Source organism: Sciurus carolinensis, chromosome 1 (assembly GCF_902686445.1).
Source record: "Sciurus carolinensis chromosome 1, mSciCar1.2, whole genome shotgun sequence".
Taxonomy (NCBI): domain Eukaryota; kingdom Metazoa; phylum Chordata; class Mammalia; order Rodentia; family Sciuridae; genus Sciurus; species Sciurus carolinensis.
Window position 1 is genome coordinate 21,120,377 of NC_062213.1, and position 17,752 is coordinate 21,138,128.

Genomic DNA, 17,752 nt, shown 5'->3' on the forward strand with positions numbered 1-17,752 from the left:
GGGAAGATGAGAAGATCTGGAAGTGAGAATTGGCAGCCATCTTTTTTTTTTCTGTTTAAATTTCTATCAGGGAATGAGACTGGTCTGGGCACAAAAAGTTCAATACCTTAGGACTTTTCAGAGATGTTGGAGACATAGTCCCTGTTCCTGGAGAACTTTTTAGGAAGAAGAATTTCCAACATAACAAATTCAGCAGAGGAGGCATGGTGGGGTGGAAAGGTCTTGAACTTTGAACAATTTAGGTGGGGTTTAAATCCTTATTCTACCACTGACTATGTGACCTTAATCAAATTATATCATCTTTATGAGTCTTAGTTTTTTTCACTCATAAAATGGGATTATATGACTCCTTTTTGCAATTACCTTAATATATGGCAACTATTATAGTCATTGTTGCTGTGGTTATTGCTGTTATTTTAAGAATATAGCAAATTTCTATCACTGAGTGACTTTGGGCAGATTATTCAAACTCTGGATCTGTAAAATAGGATAATTCGAACCGTCTTATTGATGGGGTGCAAGAGTTAACTGCAGTCTCTCATCATTCTTACCACATGTCATACTCTTTGTTCACAATTCTCATCACTGATTGATGTACTTGTACATTTACTTTTTTTCATGCTCCATGACCATGTAGTTAGGTTCTTTTGTGAGTTGCTGGTATAGTACAGTACCTGGAACACGGTAGGTTCTCAATAAGGTATTTGCTCTATAAATGAGTGAATGAACACATGAATGAATTCTAAATCCTAAATTAACTCATCAGCAAGTAGTAGATTCCTGGCACATGTTGGTTGTTACTGTTTAGTGTCACTGTGGTGTTGAGAATATGATGTGTGCCACGGAGGAACCAATCCCGCAAGGTCACTCCCAGCTCTGTCAGTCGGCGATCCTTGTTCTTAGCACTGTCATCTCATCAACTGTTCTGTCGATTAGTGAAACAACCAGGTCATTGTCAATAGTAATATCATGTGATAGTAACTGCAAAAATTAGGGTGTCGGAATTTTTATCAGTTTTCAGGAAGAAAGGGAAACAGCTGCAGAGAGGAAGGGGGAGACTGGAAAAAAGAGAGAAACAGCACCTTTTGCAAAATGTTTGGTCACATGAGGCTATAGGCTGCCAGTCTACGATGGAGATTTACCCAGCCCAAACTTAGAAGGCCTGTAAACCAGCTGCCATATGTCAGATGAAACAAAAAGAGCGTGTTGGTGTAATGACTTCAACCTGTTGCTAGTGGCAAAACAAGAAACTGTCTTTTATGGAATCTGTCCTGCTTCTAAACTGAGAAGCACTAGAGAATTACTCCTCAACTGCTTCCAAATGAGAGACTGGAGGAATTTCTTTTAAAGACAATAAAACATAATGTACCGTAGCATAGTGTACTATAGCAAGAAATACTTAGAAGTTAGGCAGACCTGAATACCTGAATTTGAAAGACAGCTTTGTCTCTTGCTGAGTGTATGAAATGGGGTAAGTTACTCAAATTCTTGTGAGCTTTTATAAAAAAGATGAACCTAGATCACTGAGAGAATTCAGTGAGATCATTTCTGTATAGTATCTGGCACATTCTAGGTGCTCAATAGATGGTATCTAGTGTAATTAACAATTAATACTATGTGGATTATTTTATTTTATCCCCACAATAGCCCTATGAAGAAGGGAATGAGATTATTCCCATTTTCTGTGAGGAACTGGAGGTCTAGAGAGGTTTCCCAACTCACTCACGCTACAGGACTAGCAAGCAATAATGTTTCTAACCAAGCCTGAGAGTTCTGGATTTGAGGGATTAACAAGTTGTATAACATCTCTCTCAAGAGCAACAGAAGCTTAGCTGGACAAAGTAGGGTCCACAACTTCTGCAATCTTACGTAATATACTGGTGGCAATCTGAAGTTTTTGAATTCCAAAAATGCAGTGGCTCTCTGTTTACAAGGGATAATGAGAGACGTAGAAGTTTGGGGTAGGCAATGTCAGGTCAGCTGGTTTTATGTGTCTTTTAGATCAATTCAGAAGTATGTTGCTTTAAGTCCCTCCAATGATTTTGTGAAAGTTATTTCTTTCTGCTTTTCTTTATTTATACCTAGCTACACTTTCTCTGTATGTATTTCCTTCAGGAGATGAAACAGTAAGAACACAATGTTTAGAGGGATCTTTAGTTTTACTTATCTAGAAAGAACAAAACTAAATTCTGGTTATTTAGTTTGAATAGCTCTTTGCTGGTCACCACAGAGAAAGAAATTTGCTCCCAAGAAAGTTTTGTACTTTAGATGTTGTATAGTCAAGCTTCCTTTGCCTTCAGATACTGTATAAGAATTCCTGCCTGATACCACCTAGCCTCTGCTAATAGTGCCTATGAGTTCATTTTTGTAAGTTAGCTTATTTCCCTATCTAATAACACGAATTGCAAGACATTTTTTTTTCTTATTCTGAGTTGAAATGTGCTTCTCTGCAATGTCTAGTTTTGGCTAAGGAGGTATGCAAAAGAAAACTTGTCCATCCTGTGTCGCCCTTTGAATGTCTGAGGAAGACAGCCACACCCACCCTTCCCTTACCTATGGGGATATCCAGGCTGTGATACCTGGGTATCGCATCACAGGGCTGCTTATTTGATACGGAGTCACTGAGAGCAGTCACGGGGAACCTTTCCAAATGTAAACCGGATCATGTCATTGCCAGACTCAAATCTCTATGGTGGCAAATCTCAAATCTCTTGCCAAGATATATTTGAATTTTGATTTTATCACAACCAACATGACATGTGAAGCTGACCCAATGACCTAGAATTATTAGATGGACCTGCACCCAATTGCTTCTTTGCATTGACTCTTGCTGCTCCCCCACCACTTCTCACTCCACCCATCCTCTCTGGCCTCCATGAACACACCTGGCTGCTCCTGCCAGAGCCTCTGCATTTATTATTCCTTCCAGGAGACACTGGATCCTCTCTCACTTCATCCAGGTTTCTGTTCAAATATCATCTTTTTAAAAGTATAGATTTAGTTTTAGATGGACACAATACCTTTCTTGTATATATTTATGTGTGGTGGCTGAGGATCGGACCTAGTGCCTCACACATGGTAGGCAAGCACTCTACCACTGAGCTACAGCCCCAGCCCCTCAAATGTCATATTTTTGGAGGGATCCATGCTGCTGCCTAAGTGACTGTAGCTCTCCCACCACTCCTCTCTTCTGCTCTGCTCTATTTTTCTTATCATTTATCAACTACTAGGCATTATATTTCTTCTCCCCTAAAATGGGATCCACAGAGCAGAGCTGCATCTCTAACACCTGACACATAACAAGTGCTCAATAAAAGTTTGTTGAGTAAACAAGTAAATGAGTAATTTATGAATGGACTGGGTGACAAGAGCCCCTCATCATCCTCTTCATCCCTCTCTTTGTAATTCTAGTTTTACAGTAACCTCCTAAAATGAGATATGCAAAGGAGAACACAATCCGAATGAATTAGGTTAGTGCCAGGCTCAGTGGGAAGTTTTCTTTCCTGGAGCTGGAGACAGTATTCCTTTATTAAGGGAGCCTAATATTCAATGATATCTGATCAAGCATGGACTCCTGCAGAACTTGCAGGTAGCAAAAACTCCCTGGTTTCTTTTACAAGAATTATTGTTAAATGCTTGCCAAGTTGTGTAACTGATTTCCGTATTCTATTCAAGAATGTTATCCCAGACACTGATTAGATTGATATCTTTCTTTGTTTCTCTTTTGTTTAAACATTTGACTACAGCTTGTCAAGATATATTTGAATTTTGATTGAGTACATGGTACATGGTTGTGTTAGTCAGTTTTTTGTCACCGTGACCAAAATACCTGACAAGAAAAAGGAGGGAAAATTTCTTTTGACTCAGTTTCAGAGGTTCAGTCCATGGTAGGCCATTTCATTGCTACAGACCCAAAGGGAGGCATACTATCATTGTGAAAGGGTGTTATGAAGGAAATCTGCTCTACTCATGGTAGCCAGGAAACATAGAAGGGAAGAGTCTACAGGGAAGATTACCCACTCACAGATGCCTCCTTCAGTCATGCCCACCTGCCTACAATTACCATCCAGTTAGTCCATTCAAACTAGAATGGACTGATTAGATAACAACTCACCATATAATCGCTTCACCTCTAACTATTCCTGCATTAACATAGGAGCTCTTGGGAAGATATTTTATAACCAAACCAGAACATTCTGTCCCTCATCTCCAAAAACTCAGGTCTCTCATCTCATAGTCCAAAAATACATTAGTTTGTCTCCAAGAATACCATAATCTTTATGGTTCCAACATTGCTTGAAAGTTCATCTAAAGTCTCTTCTGAGACTCAAGGCAAACACTTAACTGTGAGTCCTTATAAAAATCAAAATCAAGTTACATATATCTAATATACAGTGGTAAACAGTAAACATTCCTTTTCAAAAGGGAGAAATACAGGCATTGAACAAAAGGATGGGACCAAAATAAGACCTAAACCCAGGTGGGCAAACATTTCCTGTAACTCCTCCTCCAGCATCTGGGGCACATGGTGGTAAGATGGTCTCTTCAATGGGCTTGCACAGTCCTGCCCCTTTGGTATGTTGGTTTCAGTGCTCAGGGTCTCTTAGCCTGGCTCTCTCTGCAGCCAGTTTATTGCCTCAGAGATGTCACTGGCATCTCTTCATTCCTAGGGGCTCCGTTTCAGCTTTGGCATAAGCTTCACAGCTTCATGCTCTCTGAGGGACAGCCTGCAGAACTCCAACACTGCAACACTTTTCCTGGCCTCCCAGGCCTTCTTTTGAATGTTGGTGGACGCCTACATGACTCCTTAACTCTAACTTTAGCATCCTATATCCTGCAGAACTATCATCATGGGGATGATGCCAAGATCGGCCACCAGCTCTTTCAGTAATTGGGCCCCCTGGGATAATGGCTGCCGCAGCTTTTGAACACCTGGGTGTATAAGCATGCTGAAATGACTTCCTAGGACCCTGTGCAAGTAGGGTGCTCCCATGATCTCTTCTCAAAAGAATTTTCCCTTTTCCACCCTTGAGCCTATGATGGATATAGTCTTGCCAATTCCTGAGATACCCTCAAGTCATTTTCCCTATTGTCTCTGTGCAAAGTACTTAGCATCTTTTTAGTAGAAGTAGTATCTTCAACAGCCACATCTCTCTTGGCCCCAGTTTTACAAGCACTATTCTGGCCAAACTGTAAATTTATAAAACCCTTCATTTCTACTTTCTGTTTCCTCATAGTAAACCTGGCTAAAAGCTGCCATCAAAATTAATGCCACTAACTGAATGCTGTGCTGCATTGAAATTTTCTTCACAAATTAACTAGTCCATTATCTTTAAATTCAGCTTCACAAAAAATCTCAGGGCATGGGCAAAAAATAGACAATTTCTTTGTCAGAATGTAACACAAATGACCTCTAATCCAATTCCCATAGAGTCATCATTTCCCTCTGAAACCACATGAGCACAGTTGTTACTCTCTGCATTTAGGTCTTCTGAACTCCCACCAAAATCATCCATTTAACTCCACTTACATCATTTAAAACTTCTCCAGCCTGCATCTCCAAAATTTTCCAAACTCCTCCCACAAACCAACTCCAAAAACTTCTGAACCACGTGGTCAGGTTAGTCACAGCAATGACCCACTTTCAATACCAATTTCTGTATTAGTCAGCTTTGAAATGCTGTGACCAAAATACCCGACACGAACCACTTACAAAAGGAAGAGTTTATTTTGGTTCATGGTTTCAGAGATTTAGTCCATAATGGGCTGACTCCATTGCTCTGGGATCTAGGTAAGGAAGAATGTCATGGCAGAAGGACATGGTGGAGGAATACTGCTCTATTCATGGCAGCTAGGAAGCAGAGAGAGAGAAGAGGGAAGGAAGTCGAACCTTTCCAGGGCATGCTCCCAGGGACACACCCCCTACAGCCACACCCCATCTGCTTACAGTTAGCACCCAGTTAGTTCATTCAGACTAGGATGAACTGATTAGGTTGTAGCTCTCAAAATCCAATCATTTACCTCAGAACATTCCAGCATTAACCTAGGAGCTTTTGGGTGACACCTATATCCAAACCATAACACCATTCTAAAACATTGGCAGGGAAGGAGAGCATCCTGGGAGCAAGCTGAAATAGAGATTGAGGAAGACAATTGGCAGTCTGTTGAACACCTCTATGATAGTATGTTTAAACAAACTGTTGACTTCCTACTACGGTCTGAATGTTTATGTTCTCCCCAAACTTGAGACACTGCTATACTAACCCGCAAGGCAATGATATTAGGAAGTGGGGAGATGATTAGGTTGTGGGGGTGGATTTGCCATGAATGGATATTAGTACTCTTGTAAAAGAAACCCCAGAGAGATTCGCCCCTTCTGTAATGTGAGGTACAGCAAGAAGACAGTTTTCTGTGAAAAGGTGGTGCTCTTACCAGACACTGAGTCTGCCTGAGTATTGATCATGGACCCCCAGAACTGTGAGAAATATATTTCTTTTATACACAAATTATCCCCTTAATGTTGCTTTGTTATGGCACTCTGAATAGACTAATACACTTCATTTTCCAATCAAAATGTGTCTTTTGCCTCACTGTCTCAAATAGTACTTGGTACAGATGAAGCTTTCAATAAGCATTAGCTAAAATTGTGGTGGGTGTTTACTAAATTTGTGTTGTACCACGACTACATGAATTTGTAAAATTCTGTTTTTCTGAAGTTTAGGGGAGTTGTCTGACAATGACCAGTGTTTTTTATAAGTGCATAAGAGAAATCTGGCCATGAATGGATTAGTACCTGTATAAAAGCATAGATTTTTAAAAAATTTTTATTTGTTCTTTTTAGTTATACATGACAGTTGAATGTATTTTGACATATTATACATATGTGGAGTATAACTTCCCATTCTTGTGGTCGTTTACTGCTTTTTTTATTGTCTGTTATTAGTTATACATAACATTAGGATTCACTTTAACATAATTATAAAAGCATGGAATATAATTGGTTCTAATTCATTACCCAGTACTTACCTTTTCCTTTCCCTTCCTCTCTCCTGTCCCATTCCCTCTATTCTACTGATCTTTCTATTTACTTTTTTTTTTAATTAGTATCTTATGGATGTACATGATACTGAGATTCACTGTGGTATATTCATATATGTACATAGGAAAATTAGGTAACATACATTCCACTGCCTTTCCCTGTACCATTTTTCTTTCCTTCCCTTCATTCCCTTTGGTTTACTCCACTGATCTTTCTTCTATTCTTTTTTTGTTCCCCCCCCACACACTGCACTTATTTTGAATTAGTTCCACATATCAGAGAAAACATTCAACCTTTGACTTTTGGGGACTGACTTATTTCACTTAACATGATAGTCTCCAGTTCTATCCATTTACTGGCAAATGTCATAAAGCCATTCTTCTTTATGGTTGAGTAATATTCCATTGTGTATGTATACCACCTTTTCTTTATCCATTCATCTGTTGAAGGGCATCCAGGTTGATTCTATAGCATGGCAGTTGTGAATTGTGTTGCTGTAAACATCGATGTGGCTGTTTGCCGTATTATGCTGATTTAAAATCTTTTGAATATATACCAAGGAGTGGGTTAGCTGGGTCATATGGTGGTTCCATTCTTAGTTTTTTGAGGAATGCTTTCTAGTACACTTTTTGGCACAGATTTTTGTTGTTGTTGTTACAACAAGGTCAGCCTATAACATGAGTCAATCTCTGGCTTCTGTTATCTGCTAAATCAGGTAACAATATCTAGACTTATCAAACATTTATCAGAGTCTTTGCTTTTGGTAGACTTGGGTTTCTTCTACAGATAATATAAATCCCCATTTCTTCTAGATCTTGCCAGTTTGTAATCCTTACTGGGAAACTGGAAAAAAGATGACTTCTCTATCTAATATAAATGAACTTGGGAAAGTTGTCTGATATATTTGAGATTGTTTTCACCTATATTGACAATGATAATACTGTAAAAGTTTTTGAATGTTTAATGAGGAAATATATGTGAATGTCTCCTGCATATTGTCTGGCAAAGTACAAGTACTCACCAAAGACTAGCTACCATGTAAGAGAGCATCTGCTCTCTGCCAGTTATGTAGAATATATACAGTCCCTTTCTTTTCACTTTTTCTGAAATTTTTGAGTCTTTGTTCTTGGAACTTCATCTGCCTACAGTATCTTTTTCCTATTTATCCACATAAAAATTTTATGTTTAGTTTCACCCCTATATCCAATGCCTGTCTGCCACATGAGCTATATTGATCTTCTAACCTGAGATACTTAAGCTCTGGGACTCTGCCTTTGCACAGCCTTTCAGTTTTATGTTGCAATGTGAAGGGTGAAGAGTTTGATTACACACTGTGGATGGTTGAAGAGGCCCACACCTTGACTGAAATGTTTCATTCCTTCTCTGCATTGTCAAATTCAGAGGGTAACTGGAGTGGCTCTGGAGATGACTTCGAGTGTCTGACCCTAAAAACTGAAGATCAGGGTTAACATCTTTTCATGGGGATCCAGATGTTTTGGAATTTGCCCCTCTGTAGGCAAAAATCTCCCCACCTCTTTTTAAAAAATAGCAGCTTTATTGAAATATAATTTGTATGCCACAAAATTCAGTCTTTTTAAAATTATTTTTTAAAATTTTTATAGACTGCAGTTTGGTTCATTGTACACAAATAGGGTACAATTTTGTTTCCATGGTTGTGCTGAAATTCAGTCTTGAGCTATACATTTCAGTGGTTTTTAATATATTCATAGAGATGTGCAAACATTGTGATTATATAATTTTGGAATATTTCAAGACTCGAACAAAAACTCACATCCAATGGCAGTCACTTCCCCATTGCCCAGCAACTAATCTACTTTCTTTCTCTCAAGGTTTGCTTATTCTAGATGTTTCATAATGGAATCATACAGTGAGTGCTTTTTGTAACTGATTTCTTCACTTAATGTGTTTTCAAGGTTCATTCATATTGTGGCATGTATCAGAATTCAATCCCTTTTATTGCTGAATAATATTTCATTGTATGGATAGAACTCATTTTGTTTATTCATCCATTGATAATTCTGCTGCAAACACTTGTGTTTAAGTATTGTGCAGAAGTAGGTTTAATTTCTCTTGTGTGTACATAGGTGGGGGCAAGATGGATAAAACTTATGTCCAAATTTTGTGGAACTGTCAACTGTTTTCCAAAGTGACAGTACCATTTTACAATCTTACCAAAAATGTATGAGAGTTTCAATTTTCCCACATCATTTTTTTTTTCTTCATCAGGATTACTATTTATTCATTCATTTATGTATTTTTTCCCACATCATTTCTGATGCTTGTTATTATCTGCTTTTTAAATTTAGCCATCCTAGTGGGTATGAAGTTGTGTTTAGTAGTTTTGATTTGCATTTCCTTTGTGAATAGTGATGTGCTTATGGTCCATTTGTATACCTTTTTTGGAGAAATGACTATTCTAATTCTTTGACTTTTTATTTTTTTTTAGTTGTCATTGGACCTTTATTTTTTATTTATATGTGGTGCTGAGAATTGAACCCAGTACTTCAAGCATGCTAAGCAAGCACTCTACCACTGAGTACAACCCCAGCCCTCTTTCACTGTTTTTAATAACTTGGTTTTATGTCTCCTTATGGATGGATTTAGGAGTTGCTTATATATTCTTTATATATTCTGAATACTAGGTTCTTATCACAAATATGATTTGAAAATATTTTCTTTCATTCAATAGGTCATCTTTTGCTTTCTTGACAGCTTAACAATCATGCCCTCCAATCCAAGAATGTGAATGTATTTTCCAGTTATTTAGGTCTTCTTTAATGTATTTTAATGATTCTCTCTAGTTTTTGGTGTCTCACTCTCACACTTCTTTTGTTAGTTTGACTCCTAAGTATTTTAGACTTTCCAATACCATTGTAAATGCAGTTTTTCATAATTTCACTTTATATTGTAATTGTAATGCATTAAATACAAAGATTTTGTATATTTGTCTTATATCAAGCAACTTTCCTGAACTAATTTATTAGTACCAATTTTTTTTTGATGTGCGTAAATTCATTAGGTTTTCCACATACAGAATCATATTACCCATGAATACAGATAGTTTTATTTCTTTCTTTCTTATTTGGATGCCATTTATTTATTTATTTACCTAATTGCTCTGACTAGACATACAATGTTGAATAGAAATGGCAAGAGCAGACATCCTTCTCTTGCTTCCAAACTTAGGAGAAAGGTATGCAGTCTTTCACTATCAGGTCTGATGATGTTAGTATGAGTTGTTCATAAAAGCTTTTGATCAGGAAGAGGGTGTTCTCTTCTATACCAATTTACTGAGTATCACTGACTGCTATTTGAAAGGGGAATCACAGGACAGTTTTTGCTTCCTCCCTGAGAGAATACCATGTTGCTGGTAAGCATGTGATAATGCCATTCTAGGAACAAGTATAAACTTCCTGTTAGTTTTCTAATATATATATTTTTAGTTATAAATGAACACAATGTCTTTATTTTATTTATTTATTTTTATATGGTGCTGAAAATTGAACCCAGTGCCTCACATGTGCTAGGCAAGTGCTCTACCACTGAGCTACAAACCCAGCTCACTTCCTATTAGTTTTGAGCTCAAACACATTTCTTGAGTTGAAGCTCACCTTCTCAGGGCTTTCAAGTCTAAGAAGAGGGTTGATGCTACTTTGGCTGAAATCTGTACTATCAAAGCTATACTCATTCTACACTTTGCCAAGTAAGGGCTGTTCATTTTCTCTTGAGGTTAGAGAGAATGTGAACAGGGTGGTTTGTAACATTATTAACTTTAATATATTCTCTCCATAAGTAAAGGGATTTTCCTGGAACATATGTTACTACTATTTTCTGTTCAACACTTTGTAAGATGCTGAGAAATGATAAAAGATGATGCAGATCTTGTTCTTCTATATATAGTAATGGTTAATACTTGTTTCTCTGATTTGAGCACGGAACTATTTTCCTAACATACATTATATAATTTGTTCTTCATATTGATCCCATGTGATAAGAGCTATTTAAAAAAACATATTTCAGAGGAGTTAAGTGAAGTCCCATGCTCAAAAAGAGCAGAACCTAGTCTGTTGGACCTCAGAACCCAAACTCTTAGCCTCTATACCATGTCGTTTATTTCTTCTACTCTCTAGGAGCTTATGCTCTTATTGTTGAAATAAGAAATGACCAAAACAATAACAAAACTAAACAGGGAACTCTAGGCAGAAGAGAGACAGATGTCTTGGGTAGATCTCTAGGTTCTTGAAATGAAGATGGTACGATGGGCTTTGCAATTGTGAAAGGTTACTTGTGAAGTTGCTGAGACTTGAGGAAGATTATAGACTAAGATTTGGAGAAACACCGTGGGAAGAGGAGGGCCTCAGGGCTGGGAAATAATATGAGCAAAACTGTAGATGCAGGAATGAGCTTGGACTCCTTGCAGAAGGACCTGCCCAGAGTAAGAGTTTCTGTCATTGTCAATGAAAATTCGACCTGGGCATCAGATTTTGGGGTGTACATGTGCACATGCATGACTATCAGAATATCTCAGGGAGAGGATTATATTGGTAACATTATTTAAATAATGAGAATTAACTTAGTTTCTGATATTTGCTTGTTTGTTTTTTGCAAATTATTTGTCTCAAATCTCTACATTACTGAGGAGGTTCATAGGGAAGTGGTGGCTGGTTAGATGTGATTCTAGGTTTCCATCTCAACTACAAGAAGAGCAATTCCAAATTTAGATGATAGTATTCATTTTAAGGTTTTATTTGAAAACAAAGTTTAAATACTTAAAAAGTGACTTAAATCTACTGAATTAACCCAATAACCCTGTTTTGCAGAAACACAACACATCTAGTTAGTAACAGAGCAAGACTGCAATTCAAGGTTCTTGGTGCCAAGTGGTTCATTCAGCAGACATTTCTCATCTGCCTGCTATGTCCCCAGTAGGCTGCAAAGTCGTGTGAAGTGTAGGATGACTGGTCTCTGCATCTGAAGAGATCACAAGGAATTGAACTAAGAGTCTGCAGACTATATAGGAACAGAACAAGGGCAGCTCATTGCTGTGCTCAGGGAAAGTAAAAACCTCCCTGGTTTTGCCTTCCCAGTGAACTGACACATGACTTGACTTTTCCTAAATATGGTGGGGTTTTCCAGGGAGATTAAGTGAAGAGGGCATTCTAGGCTAAAACTACAACATATATGAAGGAATGAAAGTGTGAAGGAGCATGACTTAAGCAATAGCAAATATTTCTCTAATTAAGAAAACCACCACTTATTAAACATTATTCTGTGCCAGGCATTGTGTTTGGTGATTTGCATGGATTATTTTCGAGGTAATACTCTTAAGAATCCCAAGGTGGATACAGATGAGAAAACTGAGTCTTGGGATGGAGAAGTAATTTCCCTAGGAGGGTCATGTAAGGTCTCTCAGTTAAACAGTGGCAGAGCTGGGATTTGAATCCAGAGAGCTTAGTTTTGGATGTGGAGCCTGGGTACCCTGCTAAGCAGTTTGGTAATTATTCTCTAGGTCAGTGGTTTTCAAACTTGCCTCAGAATCAACTGGTGGGCTTCTTGCCACACTAATCATGAACTCCACCCCCAGAGCCGATCTGGGTTGATCTGAGGTAGGCTCCAAGGATGTGTATTTCTAATAAGTTTCTAGGTGTTTCTGACCCTCCTGGTCCAAAAATCACACTTTGAGCTCTGTTATGATAGGGAACCACTGAAAGATTTTAATTGGGAGAAAAGTCAACAGATAGGCATTTTGTGTAGGTTCTCTGGGTAATTAATGGGAATGAATTACAAGTTGAATAGAAGAGGACTCAGTGAAGCAGTATATAGAGAGGGCAGAGTGCACACAGGAAGAACTGTAGGAGAGGACGAAGGGATGAAAGAAAATCATCACACGGGAAGATAATTTAGGAACTGACAGCACTCAGCAAGCTCTGATAAATGATGGAAATAGTTGTATTTAATAACTCGAATGAATAACATAGTATCTGATGAAAAGCAAGAGGTGAAAGGATTGTAGTAGAACAAAAAGTGGTTTTAAGGTTTTCACCAAAAGAAATGAAGTTGGGAGGGTGAACCAGTAGTTTAGGTAGTAGCATTTTGGACTGTTGAGTTCAGGCTCTCAGGTGGTGTAACAGACATCATGCTCTAGGGGACAGAGGTCTGGACTGGCTTAGGAGACCTGGGTTTCAGAAGTAACTTCCATTATTTCAACTGCAAGAGGAGTCGACGATAATGTCTTAGTCTGCCTAGGTGAGACTGGAGGGAAGAATGGGCGTCTTCAGCCCCGTGGTTAGACAATTATTTCTAGTTATCTACCCACCTGTTCATGCTCATTGATCATACAGTTACATTACAAAGTAGACTCAAAGATGAAAACCTTCCTGAGGCTCATGGGCATGCAGGTGACCCATCCCTCCAAACTGTATATTTAGAACACAGATTTCAGAGTAGCTAGAATGAAATAGTTAAATTGAGTCTTGCATTTTAAAGTGTTTTATTATAAGTTAGAGTTAGGAACAAACCTGAGCTATTTCCTGGGGGAAATTCTTTAAAAACCTTATGAATAAATGTATTTTTCATGTTCAAAGCCCAATGTAACATTACTCTAAATCAACTGTCTTAGATGAGCTTTAAAATGATTGACAAATGTTTTAAGACTGTTAGCCATGTCCTTTATTTTAACTTTAATTTTAGGGTGTTTGCAGATAGATATATATCTCTATTTCTTTCTTAGGGTCTAATGAAAACACAAGAAGTGATTTTATTGAGCATATATTTGATCATCGTACTGTCTAAGTGTTTCTTAACTCAGAAGTCATGCTAATACCTGCCTGCCCCTTGCCTCCTCTACCCAGGTTTAGCAAATCTTTTCCCTACTACTCATGCTTTTCTTCCTCTCCACCACCATTAGAACCTCTTAGAGGCAAATTGCTATTATCTTTGTTTGAATTACTGCCCTGGTTTCCAAACTGACCACTGTATTCAATCTAAATTCCCTCTAATTCATATCCACACTGCAAGAAGATGAATTCTTCACAATCTGATTAAACTCCACCTGTCTTAAGCCTTCTCAGGGCCTTTCCACTGCTTCAGGATAAGGACGATACCACTAAGATGAACTGTGAGAAGCCACGCGCCCAGTCTCTCCTACCCTCTCCAGTCTCACTTCACTCTGCATTCGCTTTTGCTCTTCTTACTCTTGTCAAACTGGCTGTCTTTTTGTCCCATGGGTATATTGTGCCTCTATCCTAAACGACATGTCCATGCATCTTCCCTCTGTCTAGAATTCTTTTCTCCTTTCTGAATCTAATTGCTCCCACCTACCCCTCAAATCACAGCTCAGTTAACATCTACCCTATAAAGTTATCTGTGACCTCTCTGACTAGGCCAAATCTGGATTATACGTTTCTCATAGGACCATTTACCTCTACACGTCTGCATTTCCACAGTTGCAACTGCACATTCATTTCTGTGTCTATTTGATTAATGTGGAGGGCAGGGCATTCTCTGGTTTATCTCCCTAGGTAGTACTGCTGGTACCCAGAACAGTGCTTAGTACATGGTAGCAGCTAAAGAATATCTGTGCAGTGAATGAATGAATATTCCTAAAGGGCAGAGATTGTTCCAGTGAGGGATTCATGCTTAGATGCCTTTGGGAGTAAATGTAATGCACGTAACTTTGTAATACAAGTTAAAGTCACTTTAAGATGTGACAGTGTTGATTTCAGCTTTCAATTATGCAATAACTAATAGAACAAGTTCTGTTTGCATTTGAACAGGCATATGCTATTTCTCCACTGGAGAACTCCAGGGACCACACACAACCCATAAAATTTTGCTTCTTTGGTTTAGCATCTTAAGTGGTATCTACTTTAAATAAATATCTGTAGTTCTGGATTGTGGAAGCAATTAAGCCAGCTTGTTCCCCTATTAGTTGTCAAAAATTTCAGCTGGATTTAGATTGGTATGTCCCTTTTACTAAGATTGTTGTCCAACTTTTTTCTTAATTTTCTAATACTTCTCTTCCACAGCAGAATGTAAAAACAAGACTTAAAGAGTTTGAAAATAGAATAGGAAGAATATAGATTGGTACTGTTTCATTACTTTCATAATGTACATGCTGCAGTTATTGCTAAATGATGTGGTTAGTAATTGTCCAACATTATACATCATCTTATAATTATTCTTGGAATAATGTTAAGCCAAGTCAAGTCATGTCAGTTCTGCATATTGAGAAACTAGATGTAGTTAAAGTTTTAATCATTTCATGACAATTTCATAATTACTGCAGGAAGCAAGAATGACAAAACTCAGTTTCATATCTTTCAAATCTCGCTGTTAACCTCAAACCCTCTTATCTTAAATCAGGACTTGGGAACAAGGATTCATAGAATTATTTCATGAAAAGATAGACTGTGCATTTGTATAAATGCAACCACTGTATTGCAATTAAGCAACACACACACTGCTGCTGTGTACCATCAGCAAAGTAAATAAAATGCTACTCTGCTGCTTACAGTTTGGAGATGAGTCCCCTGGAGGGACAGCCATACCTTATCTTGAAGAGATGGAAAGTTAAAGTTCAATTAATAGTGAATGTATTAAAAATTATGTTATGACTTAACCCAAGCAATCCAGTATGAGGGCCTAAGTAAATTAATTCAGAGTAATTTATTCTAATGTTCTGTTTTTCTAAATGTGGTCCTTGTATGACTTGCATCAGAATAACCTATTGTTCCATTCTTGTCTGGTCCCTAAGCACCCCTTTCTCCTCCCCCACCTGTAGACTATTGAATCAGAATCTCAGGGAGTAGGGCATAAACAACATTTCAAACAAACCCCCGAGGTGACTCATGCCTAATAAAGTTTGAGAATCACAGGAGTGATTTTTGGGGCTGAGACTGATGAAGGATGCGTTTAGAGTTCTAGGTTTCCTTCTGCCAGGGGGCAGTGTTCTCTGAAACGTGGCTAGGTGAATAAACTGTTCATTTTTCAGTCTCTCTCATATTCTTTCTTGTTTACTGAGCCAACCATGTGTCATTTTCTATCAAAATCTTAGACACCACAACAGGTGAACTTTCTTAATTGGTTTTTCTTATAAAAGAAGATTTGGGACTATATTCCAGTCATTTTGGTTGAATTTCTCAACTCACTTTGCATTCCCAGGTTTTTTGATTTTCTCAGCTTTAGATAACGAGGGGTCCTGGGATGTGCAGTTGATTTGATGTCCAACAAAGGGACTTTGACCATTTTCCTGGCAGTTAATTTATGATAATCTTGATGTAAAATTCTGTTTATCTATGCCTAGGTGGTAAGATGATGATGATGATGATGATGATGATGATGATGTATGTGTATGAAAAATTTCCCGATACATAATGACCCAGTAGAAGATAAAGTGTTTTAGTAGAACAGTTAGCAGCAATAGTGACCAAGCTCACTTGTTTTGGAAATGAGTGCCAAATGGTGTACAGAAGTCAATTATGCCTCAACTTGGCTTTTATACTGACCAGCTTTTCCCTCCTATATGGTTATTCAGTGTGTTTAAAATAAAATAAAATAGTGGTTGATGTTCAGCTTCTGAACTCTGTTCTTTCCCAAGGACAACAGTCATTGTCTTCACTCTGGCTTTGAGCAATCAAATGTCAGACTCTGGCAAAACATGGAGAGACTGGAGAATAGAGGGGACTTGGTTTTTAGAACATTTGGAGCACTGCAGCATACACTGAAATAACAGGATGGCCTTGATATTCTCCTCTTTGGTGTATAGTTTCCCCCTAAAATGATGGACTTGCATCTTGAAATTTAACATAAATAGTAGAAAAATATTACACGGGGTTAACATCTTTTATAAGTCTTGCTAAATACCCAACTCTAAATCAGTTCAGTATGGCAGACAGACTAAAGCAAGAGACTTACACAGAAAAATTCATAAGCCTGTCATCTCTGGTAAGAGTGCAAACTAAAAGAATTCTAGAAAGGCAGTGTATTTTCTTTCTTTTTTTTTTTCCAATTAGCTGTTACTAAACTCTAGAATTTATAATGAAACCCAGGCCTACTATACAATCCACTATAAACAAGTTCTTGCTTTTGTGCTATCATGTTTTATTTGCACAGAGCCACTGCTCCGTGAGTAATTGGTTGCGCTGTGAGTCCCTGTTTGTTTACGTATGCACATATGCGCTGTGCAAGAAAGACAGTCCCTGGGCCTGGCTGGGGAAAGCCACAAACAAACCATCCCTCATTTGAATCCTAAAGGCACACAATATTTAAACGACTTTCAGATTTAGGGGCTTCGATTTCTCCTCTAAACATGCTGTGATTTCCAAAGTGCTCAGTAAAGGAACTTTTACACTCACAATAACCTCAAAGGGCACTAGATGGTTCTAGACGGGTGCTAGATGGTAACTTAAGTGCAAAATAGCTAGAAAAAACAATTCTTTAAATCTAAATTCTTGCTGCCATTGAGATTTCCATCCTAAATTCACTTGCTAATAAAGCTTACCCTCCTCCCCACCCCTTCTGCTCCTTACCTCCCAAATGCCCCAAAGCCAGCTGACTTTTGGCAGGAATGGCAAGAGCCTGGAGATATTTTGTCTTTCCTCACGGGGCAGGAGGACTTCACGCTGCTTAGCTGGCATTCTCAGTATTTTGATAAAAGTTTCTTCTCTAAAATATAACAATGACATGGGGAAA

General features: G+C 38.1%; 1 protein-coding gene across 5 annotated transcripts in view; it reads left to right on the top strand.

Annotated features, from left to right (window-relative positions):
- The window catches only part of Enpp2 (ectonucleotide pyrophosphatase/phosphodiesterase 2), a 107,572-nt gene that overhangs the window by 15,827 nt on the left and 73,993 nt on the right, over nt 1–17,752 (top strand). The gene's annotated exons all lie outside the window — the stretch shown is intronic.